Genomic DNA, 18001 nt, shown 5'->3' on the forward strand with positions numbered 1-18001 from the left:
CTATACAACTTTGCGTTGTTTGTTGGCCACCTTGTTATTTACGAAGTTGTTGGAACATTCCACATATTATACCCGCTCAGTCCACGTCGGGATCCCAAGGAGTGCACGTTTTGGTTTTTGAACACTACACAGCCGATACAAATCCTGATGATTCGTTGATATTTTTTTCAAAGCCTGCTGATTTTTAGAATCAGTTGTGTAGTGTTATGGCAAAACCCAAAACGTGCACTCCTTGGGGTCCCGAGGACCGAGTTTGGGAAACCCTGCGCTTGGCCCATAATAGCTGATGAACGCTCATCTCCGTTCTCTTTAATCGAGGCGGATGTTGTTGTTGCTAGCGAAAGTTATCCAAACTCAACTCCGCTAACAATTTAGCCTAATTTAAGAAATGTATTGTTTGCTGTATTGATGGAGAATTTGGGGCGTTGACAAGTAGGCCTAGCTATTTGTATTGGTGTTTTATGGGCTTGTGCTTTATTAGTGTTCAGTCATAGGGCCTAGAGGTTGTGCTCATATCACTGAGCGAGTTCTAATAACTTGAGCAGCATTGCACCAGTCAATGGCCTGTGACATTAACGGGCAAAATTGGTGAGGGAGGAGCGCCCTTCTCAAATCGAACAGCATGGTTCATTGTTCAGAAACGCATCCCTTTCCATAAAATATGTTTGAATTTTCAAACTAGTTTTCATTGGGAAGGCAGATAAAGCGTTTTTATTAAAATCAATCACTTTTGCTTTTAATAAAAGTAGAAGCCAACTCATTACTCCACATGCTTTATAATCTAGCCTAGGCTTTGAACAGGGCACTTCCGAGGGGGCAGCCAGTTTCAAAAATGAATGTCATCACATTTCACCAGGTGCAAACTCGTTCCACCGGGATAACCTGAGCCAGATAATTGAATCCCTGCACTCTCTCACTAACACTCCCTCTTTAAACACTCAGCTGACTGCAGTACACCTTGTGGACTCTCATTACTGCGTTGACCCAGCTACGTTCATCTAGGTCTTGTGCACCTGTCCACCATGCTACACGTGGAGCTACCCCACGTCAACATCCTCTCCAAGATGGACCTCATCGAGCAGTACAGCAAACTGGGTGAGACACATGGTTAGCATATGTGACCAATAACATTTGATTTGATGAGACGTCCTGAGTGATGATGAATATGGGCTTTGTATGGCTATATTCCCACAGTTTCACTCCGAAGTGTTTGATTTGACAGTTTGTCTTTAGCTGGGGGATTTAGTTATTTTTTGCCCTTTGTCTCTGGGATAGCTTTCAACCTGGACTTCTACACAGATGTTATGGACCTGACATATCTGCTGGATCACTTGGCTGCGGACCCTTTCTTTAGGAAGTTCTTCAAACTAAATGAGAAATTCGCAGGGGTCATTTGTCATACAAGACTACGGCCTTGTCTCTTTTGTGCCTCTCAATGTGCAGGTGAGACTTTGCTGCTACCTTTTAGAAGTTCACTGGTTCTTGGGCATCTGCTGGTTCTGGGTCATATTTATTATGGGACATAAAGTTCAGTACCTCCGTTTCAGATATTTTTATTCCACTTCGTGCCTACTAGTGAACACAACCTTGACAACACTTTGTCTAAACTCATAATAAATACTGGTCCATTTTAGAAGGTAAGGGAAAACACTGTAGTCTCAAACTGGAGGATGAAGCTTGCGTTTACATTTTTTGCCACTTAACCCATTGACATCCTGCACTTTGCTCTATCTCCAGGACAGGGAGAGTATGACGCAGGTCCTGTGGACAGTGGACAAAGCCAACGGCTGCTGCTTCGGAGACCTGGAGGAGAGGAATCTGGCATGCAATGATGTCAGCCACTGTGGCAGCAGACTTTCAGTTCACCTTGTATCCTTTACTCACAGCTGCTATTTTGATTTATGTGTTTGTTATTAAACCAGTCTATTTCACATGCTCAACCTATGAAACAAAGCAATTTGAAATGTAAAAGGTTTTAAAGGCCCAGCTCAGTCCAAAACAAAATATTCCTGCGTGTTATTTACATTTTATATATATATATATATATATATATATATATATATATATATATATATATATATATATATTGCTCAAAAAAATAAAGGGAACACTAAAATAACACATCCTAGATCTGAATGAATGAAATATTCTTATTAAATACTTTTTTCTTTACATAGTTGAATGTGCTGACAACAAAATCACACAAATTATCAATGGAAATCAAATTTATCAACCCATGGAGGTCTGGATTTGGAGTCACACTCAAAATTAAAGTGGAAAACCACACTACAGGCTGATCCAACTTTTATGTAATGTCCTTAAAACAAGTCAAAATGAGGCTCCGTAGTGTGTGTGGCCTCCACGTTCCTGTATGACCTCCCTACAACGCCTGGGCATGCTCCTGATGAGGTGGCAGATGGTCTCCTGAGGGATCTCCTTCCAGACCTGGAAAGCATCTGCCAACTCCTGGACAGTCTGGTGCAACGTGGCGTTGGTGGATGGAGCAAGACATGATGTCCCAGATGTGCTCAATTGGATTCAGGTCTGGGGAACGGGCGGGCCAGTCCATAGCATCAATGCCTTCCTCTTGCAGGAACTGCTGACATACTCCAGCCACATGAGGTCTAGCATTGTCTTGCATTAGGAGGAACTCAGGGCCAACCGCACCAGCATATGATCTCACAAAGGGGTCTGAGAATCTCATCTCGGTACCTAATGGCAGTCAGGCTACCTCTGGCGAGCACATGGAGGGCTGTGCGGCCCCCCAAAGAAATGCCACCCCACACCATGACTGACCCACCGCCAAACCGGTCATGCTGGATGTTGCAGGCAGCAGAACGTTCTCCACGGCGTCTCCAGACTCTGTCACGTCTGTCACATGTGCTCAGTGTGAACCTGCTTTCATCTGTGAAGAGCATAAGGGCGCCAGTGGCAAATTTGCCAATCTTGGTGTTCTCTGGCAAATGCCAAACGTCCTGCACGGTGTTGGGCTGTAAGCACAACCCCCACCTGTGGACGTCGGGCCCTCATTACCACCCTCATGGAGTCTGTTTCTGACCGTTTGAGCAGACACATGCACATTTGTGGTCTGCTGGAGGTCATTTTGCAGGGCTCTGGCAGTGCTCCTCCTGCTCCTCCTTGCACAAAGGCGGAGGTAGCGGTCCTGCTGCTGGGTTGTTGTCCTCCTACGGCCTCCTCCACGTCTCCTGATGTACTGGCCTGTCTCCTGGTAGCGCCTCCATGCTCTGGACACTACGCTGTCAGACACAGCAAACCTTCTTGCCACAGCTCGCATTGATGTGCCATCCTGGATGAGCTGCACTACCTGAGCCACTTGTGTGGGTTGTAGACTCCGTCTCATGCTACCACTAGAGTGAATGCACCGCCAGCATTCAAAAGTGACCAAAACATCAGCCAGGAAGCATAGGATCTGAGACCACTGTCACACACTGTGGTCACCACCTGCAGAACCACTCCTTTATTGGGGGTGTCTTGCTAATTGCCTGTAATTTCCACCTGTTGTCTATTCCATTTGCACAACAGCATGTGAAATTTATTGTCAATCAGTGTTGCTTCCTAAGTGGACAGTTTGATTTCACAGAAGTGTGATTGACTTGGAGTTACATTGTGTTGTTTAAGTGTTCCCTTTATTTTTTTGAGCAGTGTATATACATACATACGGTACCAGTCAAAAGTTTGGACACCTACTCATTCAAGGGTTTTCCTTTATTTTTACTATTTTCTGCATTGTAGAATGTTAGTGATGACAAACAATGAAATAACACACATGGAATCATGTAGTAACTAAAAAAGTGTTAAACAAATCAAAATATATTTGAGATTCTTCAAAGTAGCCACCCTTTGCCTTGATGACAGCTTTGCACACTCTTGGCATTCCCTCAGCCAGCTTCACCTGGAATTCTTTTCCAACAGTTTTGAAGCACTTTGGCTGCTTTTCCTTAACTCTGCGGTCCAACCAGCTTCATGAGGTAGTCACCTGTAATGCACTTCAATTAACAGTTGTACCTTGTTAAAAGTAAATGTGTGGAATTTCTTCCCCCCTTAATGCATTTGAGCCAATCAGTTGTGTTGTGACAAGGTAGGGGTGGTATACAGAAGATAGCCCTATTTGGTAAAAGGCCAAGTCCATAGTATGGCAAGAACTGCTCAAATAAGCAAAGAGAAATGACAGTCCACCATTACTTTAAGACATAAAGGTCAGTAAATCTTGAAAAATTAAGAAACTTTGAAAGTTTCTTTAAGTGCAGTCGTGAAAACCAAAAAACACCACTGTTCCTAGGCCGTCATTGAAAATAAGAATTTGTTCTTAACTGACTTGCCTAGTTAAATAAAGGTAAAAGGAAAAAAAGCGATATGATGAAACTGGCTCTCATGAGGACTGCCACAGGAAACGAAGACCCAGAGTTACCTCTGCTGCTGAGGATAAGTTCATTAGAGTTACCAGCCTCAGATTGCAGCCCAAATAAATGCTTCATAGTGTTCAAGTAACAGACACATCTCAATATCAACTGTTCAGGGGAGAATGCGTGAATCAGGCCTTCATGTTTGAATTGCTGCAAAGAAACCACTAATAAAGGACATCAATAAGAAGAGCCTTGCTTGGGCCAAGAAACACGAGCAATGGACATTAGACTGGTGTAAATCTATCCTTTGGTCTGGTTTGAGATGTTTGGTTCCAACTGCCGTGTCTTTGTGAGACGCAGAGTAGGTGAACGGATGGTTCCCACCATGAAGCATGGAAGAGAAGGTATGGTGGTGTAATGGGTGCATTGCTGGTGACACTGTGGTTTATTTAGAATTCAAGGCACACTTAACCAGCATGGCTACCACAGCATTCTGCAGTGGCCCCAGTGATGTACTTGGCCGTATGCACTATCCTCTGTAGTGCCTTGCGGTCAGAGGCCGAGCAGTTGCCATACCAGGCAGTGATTCTCTCACTGGTGCAGTTGTATAACTTTTTGAGGATCTGAGGACCCATGCCAATTCTTTTCAGTCTCCTGAAGGGGAATAGGCTTTGTCGTGCCCTCTTTATGACTGTCTTGGTGTGTTTGGACCATGATAGTTTTTTGGTGATGTGGACACCAAGGAACTTGAAGCTCTCAACCTGCTCCACGATAGCCCTGTCGATGAGAATCGGGGCGTGCTCGGTCCTCCTTTTCTTGTAGTCCAAAATCATCTCCTTTTGTCTTGATCACGTTGAGGGAGAGGTTGTTGTCCTGGCACCACACGGCCAGGTCTCAGCCTGTGAGGTCAGTCTCGTCATTGATCAGGCCTCCCACTGTTGTGTCATCAGCAAACTTAATGATGTTCTTGGAGTCGTGCCTGGCCATGCAGTCATGAGCGAACAGGGAGTACAGGAGGGGACTGCGCACGCACCACTGAGTTGCCCCCATGTTGAGGATCAGCGTGGCGGATGTGTTGTTACCTACCTACCCTTACCATCTTGGTGTGGCCCGTCGGGAAGTCCAGGATTCAGTTGCAGAGGGAGGTGTTTAGTCCCAGGGTCCTTAGCTTAGATCTGATGAGCTTTGGTGTTGAACGCTGAGCTGTAGTCAATGAAGATCATTCTCACATAGGTGTTCCTTTTGTCCAGGTGGGAAAGGGCAGTGTGGAGTGCATTATAGATTGCATCATCTGTGGATCTGTTTGATGTGAGCCATGACCAGCCTTTCAAAGCACTTCATCGCTACAGATGTGAGTGTGAGTGTCGGTAGTCATTTAGGCAGGTTACCTTAGTGTTCTTGGGCACAGGGACTATGGTGGTCTGCTTGAAACATGTTGGTATTACAGACTCAATCAGGCACAGGTTGCATGCTCGCATGCTCAGATTACCGTCCTGGTAATCTGTCTGGCCCAGCGGCTTTGTGAATGTTGACCTGTTTAAAGGTCTTACTCACATTGGCTGCGAGAGCGTGATCACACAGTCGTCCGGAACAGCTGATTCTCTCATACGTTTCAGTGTTACTTGCCTCGAAGCGAGCATAAAGTAATTTAGCTCGTCTGGTATGGTCGTGTCACTGGGCAGCTCGCGGCTGTGCTTCCCTTTGTAGTCTGTAATAGTTTGCAAGCCCTGTACGATTCAATCTTAGTACTGTATTGATACTTTGCCTGTTTGATGGTTCGTCGGAGGGCATAGCAGGATTTCTTATAAGCTTCTTGAAAGCGGCAGCTGTACTCATTAGCTCAGTGTGGATGTTGCCTGTAATGCATGGCTTCTGGTTAGGATATGTACATACAGTCACTGTGGTGACAATGTCATCGATGCACTTATTGATGAAACCAGTGACTGATGTGGTGTACTCCTCAATGCCATTGGAAGAATCCCGGAACATATTCCAGTCTGTGCTAGCAAAACAGTCCTGTAGGTAATTATCTGCTTCATCTGACCACTTTTCTATTGACCGAGTCACTGGTGCATCCTGCTTTAATTTTTGCTTGTAAGCATGAATCAGGAGGATAGAATTATGGTCAGATTTGCCAAATGGCGTGCGAGGGAGAGCTTTGTATGCGTCTCTGTGTGGAGTAAAGGTTGTCTAGAGTCCCCCTCCACCTCTGGTTGCACATTAACATGCTGGTAGAAATGAGGTAAAACGGATTTAAGTGTCCCTGCATTAAAGTCCCAGACTCCGCCTCTGGATGAGCGTTTTCCTGTTTGCTGAAGGCAATATACAGCTCATTGAGTGCGGTCTTAGTGCCAGCATTGGTTTGTGGTGGTATATAGACAGCTATGAAAAATATAGATGTAAACTCTCTTGGTAAATAGTGTGGTCTACGGCTTATGACAAGGCTCTACTTCAGGTGAGCAAAACCTCCAGATTTCCTTAAATTTCGTGCACCAGCTGTTGTTTACAAATGTACATAGACCGCCACCCCTTGTCTAACCAGAGGCGGCTGTTCTATCCTGCGTGCTCGTAGTTCGTCTATTTTACTATCCAGTGTTTGTATGTTGGCTAATAGGATTGATGGTAAAGGCAGATTACCCACTCGCCGTCTGATCCTTCCAAGTCACCCAGACCTACGTCCCTGATATCTCTGTCTCTTTCTCCTGCGAATGACGGGGATGAGGGCCTTGTCGGGTGTCTGGAGTAAATCCGTTGCGTCCGACTCGTTAAATAAAAAAATCTTGAAGTACGGGTGGGTAATCGCTGTCCTGAAATCTAGAAGCTCTTTTCGGTCATAAGAGATGGTGGCAGAAACATGATGTACAAAATAAGTGACAAATAACGGGAAAAAACCCACACAATGGCACAATTGGTTAGGGGACCGTAAAAAGGTAGCCATCTCCTCCGGCACCATTATCATTAATCCAAACACCGGCTTCTCGGGCATTATCACTTAAATAGGCCAATAGCAGCTAGTTTTCCGTTTTCCCCTCCCCACTTAGACCACTACCAGACAGTCCTCGCAAAATTCTTGCTTGAGAAATTGATATTTGCTAAGAATCTATTTTTGTTTTTATTTAAAAATTGTAAAAAAAATAAACAATCTCAGTAAGGTACTTAATAGTTACCCAGAAAGGATTTTATATTGTGATACTAACTGTTGCATTTGGATCTTATTTTTTTAAGCAGTCTCTCAGCAAGTGATGACAATTATTTGGGTTTGAATAGTGTGTTCTGTTCTTACCAGATCTGCCTGTAGAGTGTTGCCTACCATAGATGACTGGTCTACACTCCTAAGGATTTCACTGTTAGTCTACACTTGTTGTTTACGGTGCATGTGACAAATATAATTTTGATTAGATTTTCTTAAATTTTACCCCTAGAACTCTAGGAGTGCAAGAGAGGTATGTTGGAGATGGTGAAAAGACTGGAGGAGGTGGTGATGGATCTGTAAATCACCAGACACCAATCAATGGATGCTGCTGACCTCCATGTTGCTTGCACTGTGCCAGCAAAGGACTGACAGTACATTTGTCCAGTGGAAGTGGTGTGTCAAACGCAGCAAATGCTATTCTTCTTTTCCTCTTTTCCTGAACACGTAAATGTTCACTCTTTTAGCTTGATATGGCTGGTTCTGGTTATATAGAGGAGAGAAAGGGTTAGAAGCATCAGACTGCAAACATAATCCAAACCAACTGCTTCTTACCCCACAATCCAAGAATTAGATCAGTCTGGGTTAAGAATTTGAATTGATATATCCTTGGCTTTGTGGCTGGGTTACAGTGCCGTGCGAAAGTATTCGGCCCCCTTGAACTTTGCGACCTTTTGCCACATTTCAGGCTTCAAACATAAAGATATAAAACTGTATTTTTTTGTGAAGAATCAACAACAAGTGGGACACAATCATGAAGTGGAACGACATTTATTGGATATTTCAAACTTTTTTAACAAATCAAAAACTGAAAAATTGGGCGTGCAAAATTATTCAGCCCCTTTACTTTCAGTGCAGCAAACTCTCTCCAGAAGTTCAGTGAGGATCTCTGAATGATCCAATGTTGACCTAAATTACTAATGATGATAAATACAATCCACCTGTGTGTAATCAAGTCTCCGTATAAATGCACCTGCACTGTGATAGTCTCAGAGGTCCGTTAAAAGCGCAGAGAGCATCATGAAGAACAAGGAACACACCAGGCAGGTCCGAGATACTGTTGTGAAGAAGTTTAAAGCCAGATTTGGATACAAAAAGATTTCCCAAGCTTTAAACATCCCAAGGAGCACTGTGTAAGCGATAATATTGAAATGGAAGGAGTATCAGACCACTGCAAATCTACCAAGACCTGGCCGTCCCTCTAAACTTTCAGCTCATACAAGGAGAAGACTGATCAGAGATGCAGCCAAGAGGCCCATGATCACTCTGGATGAACTGCAGAGATCTACAGCTGAGGTGGGAGACTCTGTCCATAGGACAACATTCAGTCGTATATTGCACAAATCTGGCCTTTATGGAAGAGTGGCAAGAAGAAAGCCATTTCTTAAAGATATCCATAAAAAGTGTTGTTTAAAGTTTGCCACAAGCCACCTGGGAGACACACCAAACATGTGGAAGAAGGTGCTCTGGTCAGATGAAACCAAAATTGAACTTTTTGGCAACAATGCAAAACGTTATGTTTGGCGTAAAAGCAACACAGCTGAACACACCATCCCCACTGTCAAACATGGTGGTGGCAGCATCATGGTTTGGGCCTGCTTTTCTTCAGCAGGGACAGGGAAGGTGGTTAAAATTGAGGGGAAGATGGATGGAGCCAAATACAGGACCATTCTGGAAGAAAACCTGATGGAGTCTGCAAAAGACCTGAGACTGGGACGGAGATTTGTCTTCCAACAAGACAATGATCCAAAACATAAAGCAAAATCTACAATGGAAGTGTTCAAAAATAAACATATCCAGGCGTTAGAATGGCCAAGTCAAAGTCCAGACCTGAATCCAATTGAGAATCTGTGGAAAGAACTGAAAACTGCTGTTCACAAATGCTCTCTATCCAACCTCACTGAGCTCGAGCTGTTTTGCAAGGAGGAATGGGAAAAAATGTCAGTCTCTCGATGTGCAAAACTGATAGAGACATACCCCAAGCGACTTACAGCTGTAATCGCAGCAAAAGGTGGCGCTACAAATTAACTTAAGGGGGCTGAATAATTTTGCACGCCCAATTTTTCAGTTTTTGATTTGTTAAAAAAGTTTGAAATATCCAATAAATGTCGTTCCACTTCATGATTGTGTCCCACTTGTTGTTGATTCTTCACAAAAAAATACAGTTTTATATCTTTATGTTTGAAGCCTGAAATGTGGCAAAAGGTCGCAAAGTTCAAGGGGGCCGAATACTTTCGCACGGCACTGTATAATTCCAGTGTTAGTACGGACTACAGTGTGTTGTTTAGTTGGATGCAAATGCTCATCTCTTATTCTTCCAGTGAAAAAGATGGACAAATCCAGGAGCTCTGGACTACAGAAAGTTATTTACATTTTGTAATGAGAAATACCCTGGTGTGTGAGGGCAGTTTGGTCAGCCCTTCAGTCTGTACATTGGGTATGAATCCCTTTGCAGATCAGAAAAATCAACTGTTAATAAGTGTTTTTTAAATGAATAAAGTTTGAAGAGTTGGTCTTACATGCATGTACAACAGACATTTACAGATGTGCCCTCTTGTGTGTTTGTGTGGACCTATAGCTCTGTGTAATAGGTGCAGACCAGGAGAGGGTGAGGTGGACTATCTCAAACTGAGCATTATCTCCCTATCTACCCCAGACCTGTGACACATTTAGATGAGGCAGAGGGAGAATTCAGATTGGAGCTTGAGTCAGATCAGCAGCATAGGTACTGGTCCCTGGATGCAGCTGTTCCCTTCATTTTTCTCCTGAATCTATTCAGGTACCTTTTGTTCTCCAAAGGTGGCAGCTGATAGCCAACAGAAAGAAGCTCACAGGCGGATTAAAACAATAGACGTGTGCAACATAGTAGGCAAGATTCTTAACCAGTCCTGATTTGGATGCTCGCTTTAAAAATGTAAAATGATAGAGGTTTCAAATATACACTTATAACCACCTTGGTAAATCACCTAGCTCATAGAGTAGAGCTGTTTTCAAAACATGGAATGGAGTTCTATCTCCAAAGTATTAGTCACACTGTCCTGATTTGTTGTCTGCCAACCTTTCAAAGATGTAGCTAAAATGGAACGAATGCTGCTGTACATCTAGAAAGGTAGAAGTAATCTTGACCGTCATATGCTCAGAAAACAGCAGTGTCCAGAGGCTTGTTGGGAAACCAATAAATAGATTAATGTTGATATGTTTTATCCATGGAGAATTGCTTTCTTGTTAACCTTTATTCCATGTAAAAACAATACACTGTCAGGATATTGGCAGTCAAAACTAACCCTACTTAGAGTCATCAATAAGTGCATCGATGACGTTGTCACCACAGTGACTGTACATACATACCCCAACCATGGATTACAGGCAACATCCGCACTGAGCTAAAGGGTAGAGCTGCCACTTTCAAGGAGTGGGACTCCAACCCGGAAGCTTATAAGAAATCCCGTTATGCCCTCTAACGAACCATCAAACAGGCAAAGCATCAATACAGGACTAAGATTGAATCGTACTACACCGGCTCTGATGCTTGTTGGATGTGGCAGGGCTTGCAAACTATTATGGACTACAAAGAGAAGCACAGTCGTGAGCTTCCCAGTGACAAAAGCCTACCAGACGAGCTAAATAACTTCTGTGTGTGCTTCGAGGCAAGCAACACTGAAGCATGTATGAGAGCATCAGCTGTTCTTAAACAGGTCAACATTCACAAGGCCGCAGGGCCAGATAGATTACCAGAACGTGTACTCTGAGCATGCGCTGACCAACTGGCAGTCTTCACTGACATTTTCAACTTGTCCCTGACCTAGTCTGTAATACCAACATGTTTAAAGCAGACCATCATGGTCTCTGTGCCCAAGAACACTAAGGTAACCTGCCTAAATGATTACCGACCCGTAACACTCACGTCTGTAGCAATGAAGGGCTTTGAAAGGCTGGTCATGGCTCACATCAACACCATTATCCCAGAAACCCTAGACCCACTCCAATTTGCATACTACCCCAATCTCAATTGCACTCCACATTGCCATTTTCCACCTGGACAAAAGGAACACCTATGTGAGAATGCTATTCATTGACTACAGTTCAGCATTCAACACCATAGTGCCCCCAAAGCTCATCACTAAGGACGGACCCTGAGACTAAACACCTCCCTCTGCAACTGTCTCTCTGCTACCACACGGCAAGTGGTACTGGAGCACCAAGTCGAGGTCCAAAAGGCACCGGCTTCTACCCCCAGCCAGAAGATTCCCGAAAAGGTAATCAAATAGCTTCCCGAAATTTGATTTGATTAAAACACATGGCTGGTGAAGGAGACTGGACCAAGCATAACTCTGGCCTAATGTGACAATATACCTTTATTTAAAGTTATGTGTACTGAACAAAAATATAAAGGCAGCATGCAACAATTTCAAAGATATTACTGAGTTACAGTTCATATAAGGAAATCAGTCAATTGAAATAAATTAATTAGGCCCAAATCTATGGATTTCACATGACTGGGGAGGGCCGCAGCCATGGGTGGGCCTGCCCACACACTTGAAAGCCAGGCCCAGCCAATTGGAATTATTTTTTCCCCCACAAACAGGCTTTATTACGGACATAAATACTCCTCAGTTGCATCAGCTGTCCGGGTGGCTGGTCTCAGACGATCCCTGTAGGTGAAGAAGCCGGATGTGGAGGTCCTGGGTTGGCGTGGTTACACGTGGTCTGTGCTTGTGAGGCCGGTTGGACGTACTGCCAAATTCTCTAAAACAACGTTGGAGGCGGCTTATGGTTGAGAACTGAACATGAAATTCTCTGGCAACAGCTCTGGTGGATATTCCTGTAGTCAGCATGCCAATTGCACACTCCTTCAACACTTGAGACATCTGTGGCATTGTGTTGTGACAAATGCACATTTTAGGGTGACCATTTATTGTCCCCAGCACAAAGTGCACCCATGTAATGAGCATGCTGTTTAATCGGCTTAGGCCACACCTGTTGAGGTGGTGGATTATCTTGGCAAAGGAGAAATGTTATTTTACAGGGATGTAAACAAATTTGTGCACAAGATTTGAAAGAAATAAGCTTTTTTGTGCGTATGGAAAGATTCTGGGATCTTTTATTTCAGCTCATGAAACCAACACTTTAAATGTTGCATTTTATATTTTTGTTAAGTATAAATAGGAGATCTTGGGTACTGTATTTGTACAAACTTATTTGGTTTAAGTTTCTTTCTGACCAGGAGATGGCACCAGTGTATCCAAATCCCCTTCCCAAGATCCCTTAAAAAATTATACTCCAGCTTTTACAGGTGGCCAAAGTAACAAAAAAAACTAAGTCAGGAGGGGAGAGGAAGCCACAGTAAATCTGTGTTTCTGCACAACTGGCCCTGTGTCTGTTCTCTTGGATGGGAAGGCCCTGCATGTCTTATGTATTAACAGTATAGTGGCTTTGAGAGAACGTGGACAATTATTTCCATCTCTCCTCTGAGACCTTTTGTCCTTAGTGAAAGGTCAAAATCCTTCCAGGTTTTTCTGCTATTATTCCCTGGTATTAAAAATTGCTGTTTAAGATTGATATTTAGTATGGACCTCCTATATAGATGCCTCTTCTCATGTCAGTTGGGGATGTAGACACAGATGGTGCTAACATTGGGAAAATAATGGCAGACTGTAGTACCTTGAAAGGTCATATCCCGACTGCCAATATAATCAAATCAAATGTTATTTGTTACATGCGCCGAATACAATAGTGAAATGCTTACTTATAAGCCCTTAACCAACAATGCAGTTTTAAGAAAAATACCTCAAAATATAAGAAATAAAAGTAACAAATAATTCAAGAGCAGCAGTAAAATAACAATAGCGAGACTATATAGAGGGGGCACCGGTTAGTCTTAAGTAATATGTACATGTAGGTAGAGTTATTAAAGTGACTATGCATAGATAATAACAGAGAGTAGCAGCGGCGTAAGGGAGGGGGGGGGGGGGGGGGGGGGGGGGGGGGGGGGGGGGGGGGGGGGGGGGGGGGGGGCAGTGCAAATAGGCTGTGTAGCCATTTGATTAGATCTTATGGCTTGGGGGTAGAAGCTGTTTAGAAGCCTCTTGGATCTAGACTTTGCACTCTGGTACCTCCTGCCGTGCGGTAGCAGAGAGAACAGTCTATGACTAGGGTGGCTGGAGTCTTTGACAATTCTTAGGGCCTTCCTCTGACACCGCCTGCTATAGAGGTCCTGGATGGCAGGAAGCTTGGCTCCAGTGATGTACTGGGCCGTACGCACTACCCTTTGTAGTGCCTTGCGAACGGAGGCCGAGCAGTTGCCATACCATGCAGTGATGCAACCTGTCAGGATACTCTCAATGGTGCAGCTGTAGAACCTTTTGAGGATCTGAGGACCCATGCCAAATATTTTCAGTCTCCTGAGGGGGAATAGGTTTTGTCGTGTCCTCTTTATGACTGTCTTGGTGTGCTTGGACCATGTTAGTTTGTTGATGTGGACACCAAGGAACTTGAAGCTCTCAACCTGTTCCACTACAGCCCTGTCAATGAGAATGGGGGCGTGCTCCTTTTCCTGTAGTCCATAATCATCTCCTTTGTCTTGATCACGTTGAGGAAGAGGTTGTTGTCCCGGCACCACACGGTTAGGTTTCTGACCTCTTCCATATAGGCTGTATCGTCGTTGTCGGTGATCAGGCCTACCACTGTTGTGTCATCAGCAAACTTAATGATGATGTTGGAGTCATGCCTGGCCGTGCAGTCATGAGTGAACAGGGAGTACAGGAGGGGACTGAGCACGCACCCCTGAGGGGGCCCACATGTTGAGGATCAGTGTGGCGGATGTGTTGTTACCTACCCTTACCACCTGGGGGCGGCCCATCAGGAATTCCAGGATCCAGTTGCAGAGGGAGGTGTTCAGTCCCAGGGTCCTTAGCTTAGTGAACTTTGAGGGCACTATGATGTTGAACGCTGAGTTGTTGTCAATTAATAGCATTCTCACATAGGTGTTCCTTTTGTCCAGGTGGGAAAGGGCAGTGTGGAGTGCAATAGAGATTGCATCATCTGTGGACCTGTTGAAGCGGTATGCAAATTGGAGTGGGTCTAGGGTTTCTGGGATAATGGTGTTGGTGTGAGCCATGACCAGCCTTTCAAAGCACTTCATTGCTACAGATGTGAGTGCTACGGGTCAGTAGTCATTTAGGCAGGTTACCTTAGTGTTCTTGGGCACAGGGACTATGGTGGTCTGCTTGAAACATGTAGGTATTACAGACTCAGAAAGGGAGAGGTTAAAAATGTCAGGTCAGCGCATGCACGGAGTACACATCCTGTAATCTGTCTGGCCCTGCGGCCTTGTGAATATTGACCTATTTGAATGGTCTTACTCACATTGGCTGCGGGGAGCGTGATGACCGAAAATAACTTCTAGACATCAGAAAAGCAATTACTCACCGCGGGCTGCAAGAAACTTTTTTTCCTTTAATGAGTCCGACGAGTAGGATATACTGCTTTACTGGAATAGACCCTCGCCTTGCTTGCCTGAGGTAGTGTGGTCTACAGCATATTATAAGGTACTCTATCTACCAAGACAGTTCTCATCTATATTATTCGTAGCTGTCTATTTACCACCACAGAATGAAGCTGGCACTAAGAACGCACTGAACCAACTCCATAAGGCCATAAGCAATGAAGAAAATGTACACCCAGAAGCGGCACTCCTAGTGGCCGGGGACTTTGATGCAGGCCAACTTAAATCGGTTTTACCAAATTTTTACCAGCATGTCACATGTGCAAACAGAGGGAAAAAAATCCTAGACCACCTTTACTCCACACACAAAGATGCATACAAAGCTCTCCCCCGCCCTCTATTTGTCAAATCTGACCATAATTATATCCTCCTGATTCCTGCTTACAAACAAAAACTAAAGCAGGAAGTACCAATGACTCGCTCAATACGGAAGTGGTCAGATAACACGGATGCTTACACTACAGGACTGTTTTGCTAGCACAGACTGGAATATGTTTCCCGGGATTCATCCAATGGCATTGAAGAGTACACCACCTCAGTCATCTGCTTCATCAATAAGTACATCGACGACGTCGTCCCCACAGTGACTTTACATACAGTGCCTTGCGAAAGTATTCGGCCCCCTTGAACTTTGCGACCTTTAGCCACATTTCAGGCTTCAAACATAAAGATATAAAACTGTATTTTTTTGTGAAGAATCAACAACAAGTGGGACACAATTATGAAGTGGAACGACATTTATTGGATATTTCAAACTTTTTTAACAAACAAAAACTTAAAAATTGGGCGTGCAAAATTATTCAGCCCCTTTACTTTCAGTGCAGCAAACTCTCTCCAGAAGTTCAGTGAGGATCTCTGAATGATCCAATGTTGACCTAAATGACTAATGATGATAAATACAATCCACCTGTGTGTAATCAAGTCTCCGTATAAATGCACCTGCACTGTGATAGTCTCAGAGGTCCGTTAAAAGCGCAGAGAGCATCATGAAGAACAAGGAACACACCAGGCAGGTCCGAGATACTCTTGTGAAGAAGTTTAAAGCCGGATTTGGATACAAAAAGATTTCCCAAGCTTTAAACATCCCAAGGAGCACTGTGCAAGCGATAATATTGAAATGGAAGGAGTATCAGACCACTGCAAATCTACCAAGACCTGGCCGTCCCTCTGAACTTTCAGCTCATACAAGGAGAAGACTGATCAGAGATGCAGCCAAGAGGCCCATGATCACTCTGGATGAACTGCAGAGATCTACAGCTGAAGTGGGAGACTCTGTCCATAGGACAACAATCAGTCGTATATTGCACAAATCTGGCCTTTATGGAAGAGTGGCAAGAAGAAAGCCATTTCTTAAAGATATCCATAAAAAGTGTTGTTTAAAGTTTGCCACAAGCCACCTGGGAGACACACCAAACATGTGGAAGAAGGTGCTCTGGTCAGATGAAACCAAAATTGAACTTTTTGGCAACAATGCAAAACGTTATGTTTGGCGTAAAAGCAACACAGCTGAACACACCATCCCCACTGTCAAACATGGTGGTGGCAGCATCATGGTTTGGGCCTGCTTTTCTTCAGCAGGGACAGGGAAGGTGGTTAAAATTGAGGGGAAGATGGATGGAGCCAAATACAGGACCATTCTGGAAGAAAACCTGATGGAGTCTGCAAAAGACCTGAGACTGGGACGGAGATTTGTCTTCCAACAAGACAATGATCCAAAACATAAAGCAAAATCTACAATGGAATGGTTCAAAAATAAACATATCCAGGTGTTAGAATGGCCAAGTCAAAGTCCAGACCTGAATCCAATCGAGAATCTGTGGAAAGAACTGAAAACTGCTGTTCACAAATGCTCTCCATCCAACCTCACTGAGCTCGAGCTGTTTTGCAAGGAGGAATGGGAAAAAATGTCAGTCTCTCGATGTGCAAAACTGATAGAGACATACCCCAAGCGACTTACAGCTGTAATCGCAGCAAAAGGTGGCGCTACAAAGTATTAACTTAAGGGGGCTGAATAATTTTGCACGCCCAATTTTTCAGTTTTTGATTTGTTAAAAAAGTTTGAAATATCCAATAAATGTCGTTCCACTTCATGATTGTGTCCCACTTGTTGTTGATTCTTCACAAAAAAATACAGTTTTATATCTTTATGTTTGAAGCCTGAAATGTGGCAAAAGGTCGCAAAGTTCAAGGGGGCCGAATACTTTCGCAAGGCACTGTACATATCCCAACCAGAAGCCATGTATTACAGGCAACATCCGCATTGAGCTAAAGGCTAGAGCTGCCGCTTTCAAGGAGCGGGAGACTAATCCGGATGCTTATAAGAAGTCCAGCTTTACCCCCAGACAAACCATCAAACAAGCTAAGCATCAATACAGGATTAAGATTGTATCTACTACACCGGCTCTGACTCTCGTCGGATGTGGCAGGGCTTGAAAACTATTACGGACTACAAAGGGAAACCCAGACGCGAGCTGCCCAGTGACAGCGAGCCTACCAGCTGAGCTAAATGCCTTTTATGCTCACTTCAAGGCAAGCAACACTGAAGCATGCATGAGAGCACCAGCTGTTCTGGATGACTGTGATAACGCTCTCAGTAGCCAATGTGAACAAAACCTTTACCTTTAAACAGGTCAACATTCACAAAGCCGCTGGGCCAGATGGATTGCCAGGACGTGTACCCAAAGCATGTGCGGACCAACTGACAAGTGTCTTCACTGACATTTTAATCCTCTCCCTGACAGAGTCTGTAATACCTACATGTTTCAAGCAGACCACCATAGTCCCTGTGCCAAGGAAGTGAAGGTAAACTGCCTAAATGATTACCGCCCGTAGCACTCACATCTGTAGCCATGAAATGCTTTGAAAGGCTGGTCATGGCTCACATCAACAGCATCCTCCCGGACACCCTAGACCCACTCAAATTTGCATACCTCCCCAACAGAT

General features: G+C 44.1%; 1 pseudogene; it reads left to right on the plus strand.

Moving 5' to 3' along the window:
* Positions 1-936: 936 nt before the first annotated feature.
* On the plus strand, positions 937-8292 carry LOC110501584 (annotated as a pseudogene).
* Positions 8293-18001: the final 9709 nt, after the last annotated feature.

This window comes from Oncorhynchus mykiss, chromosome 2 (assembly GCF_013265735.2).
Source record: "Oncorhynchus mykiss isolate Arlee chromosome 2, USDA_OmykA_1.1, whole genome shotgun sequence".
In the NCBI taxonomy this organism is placed as follows: Eukaryota; Metazoa; Chordata; class Actinopteri; order Salmoniformes; family Salmonidae; genus Oncorhynchus; species Oncorhynchus mykiss.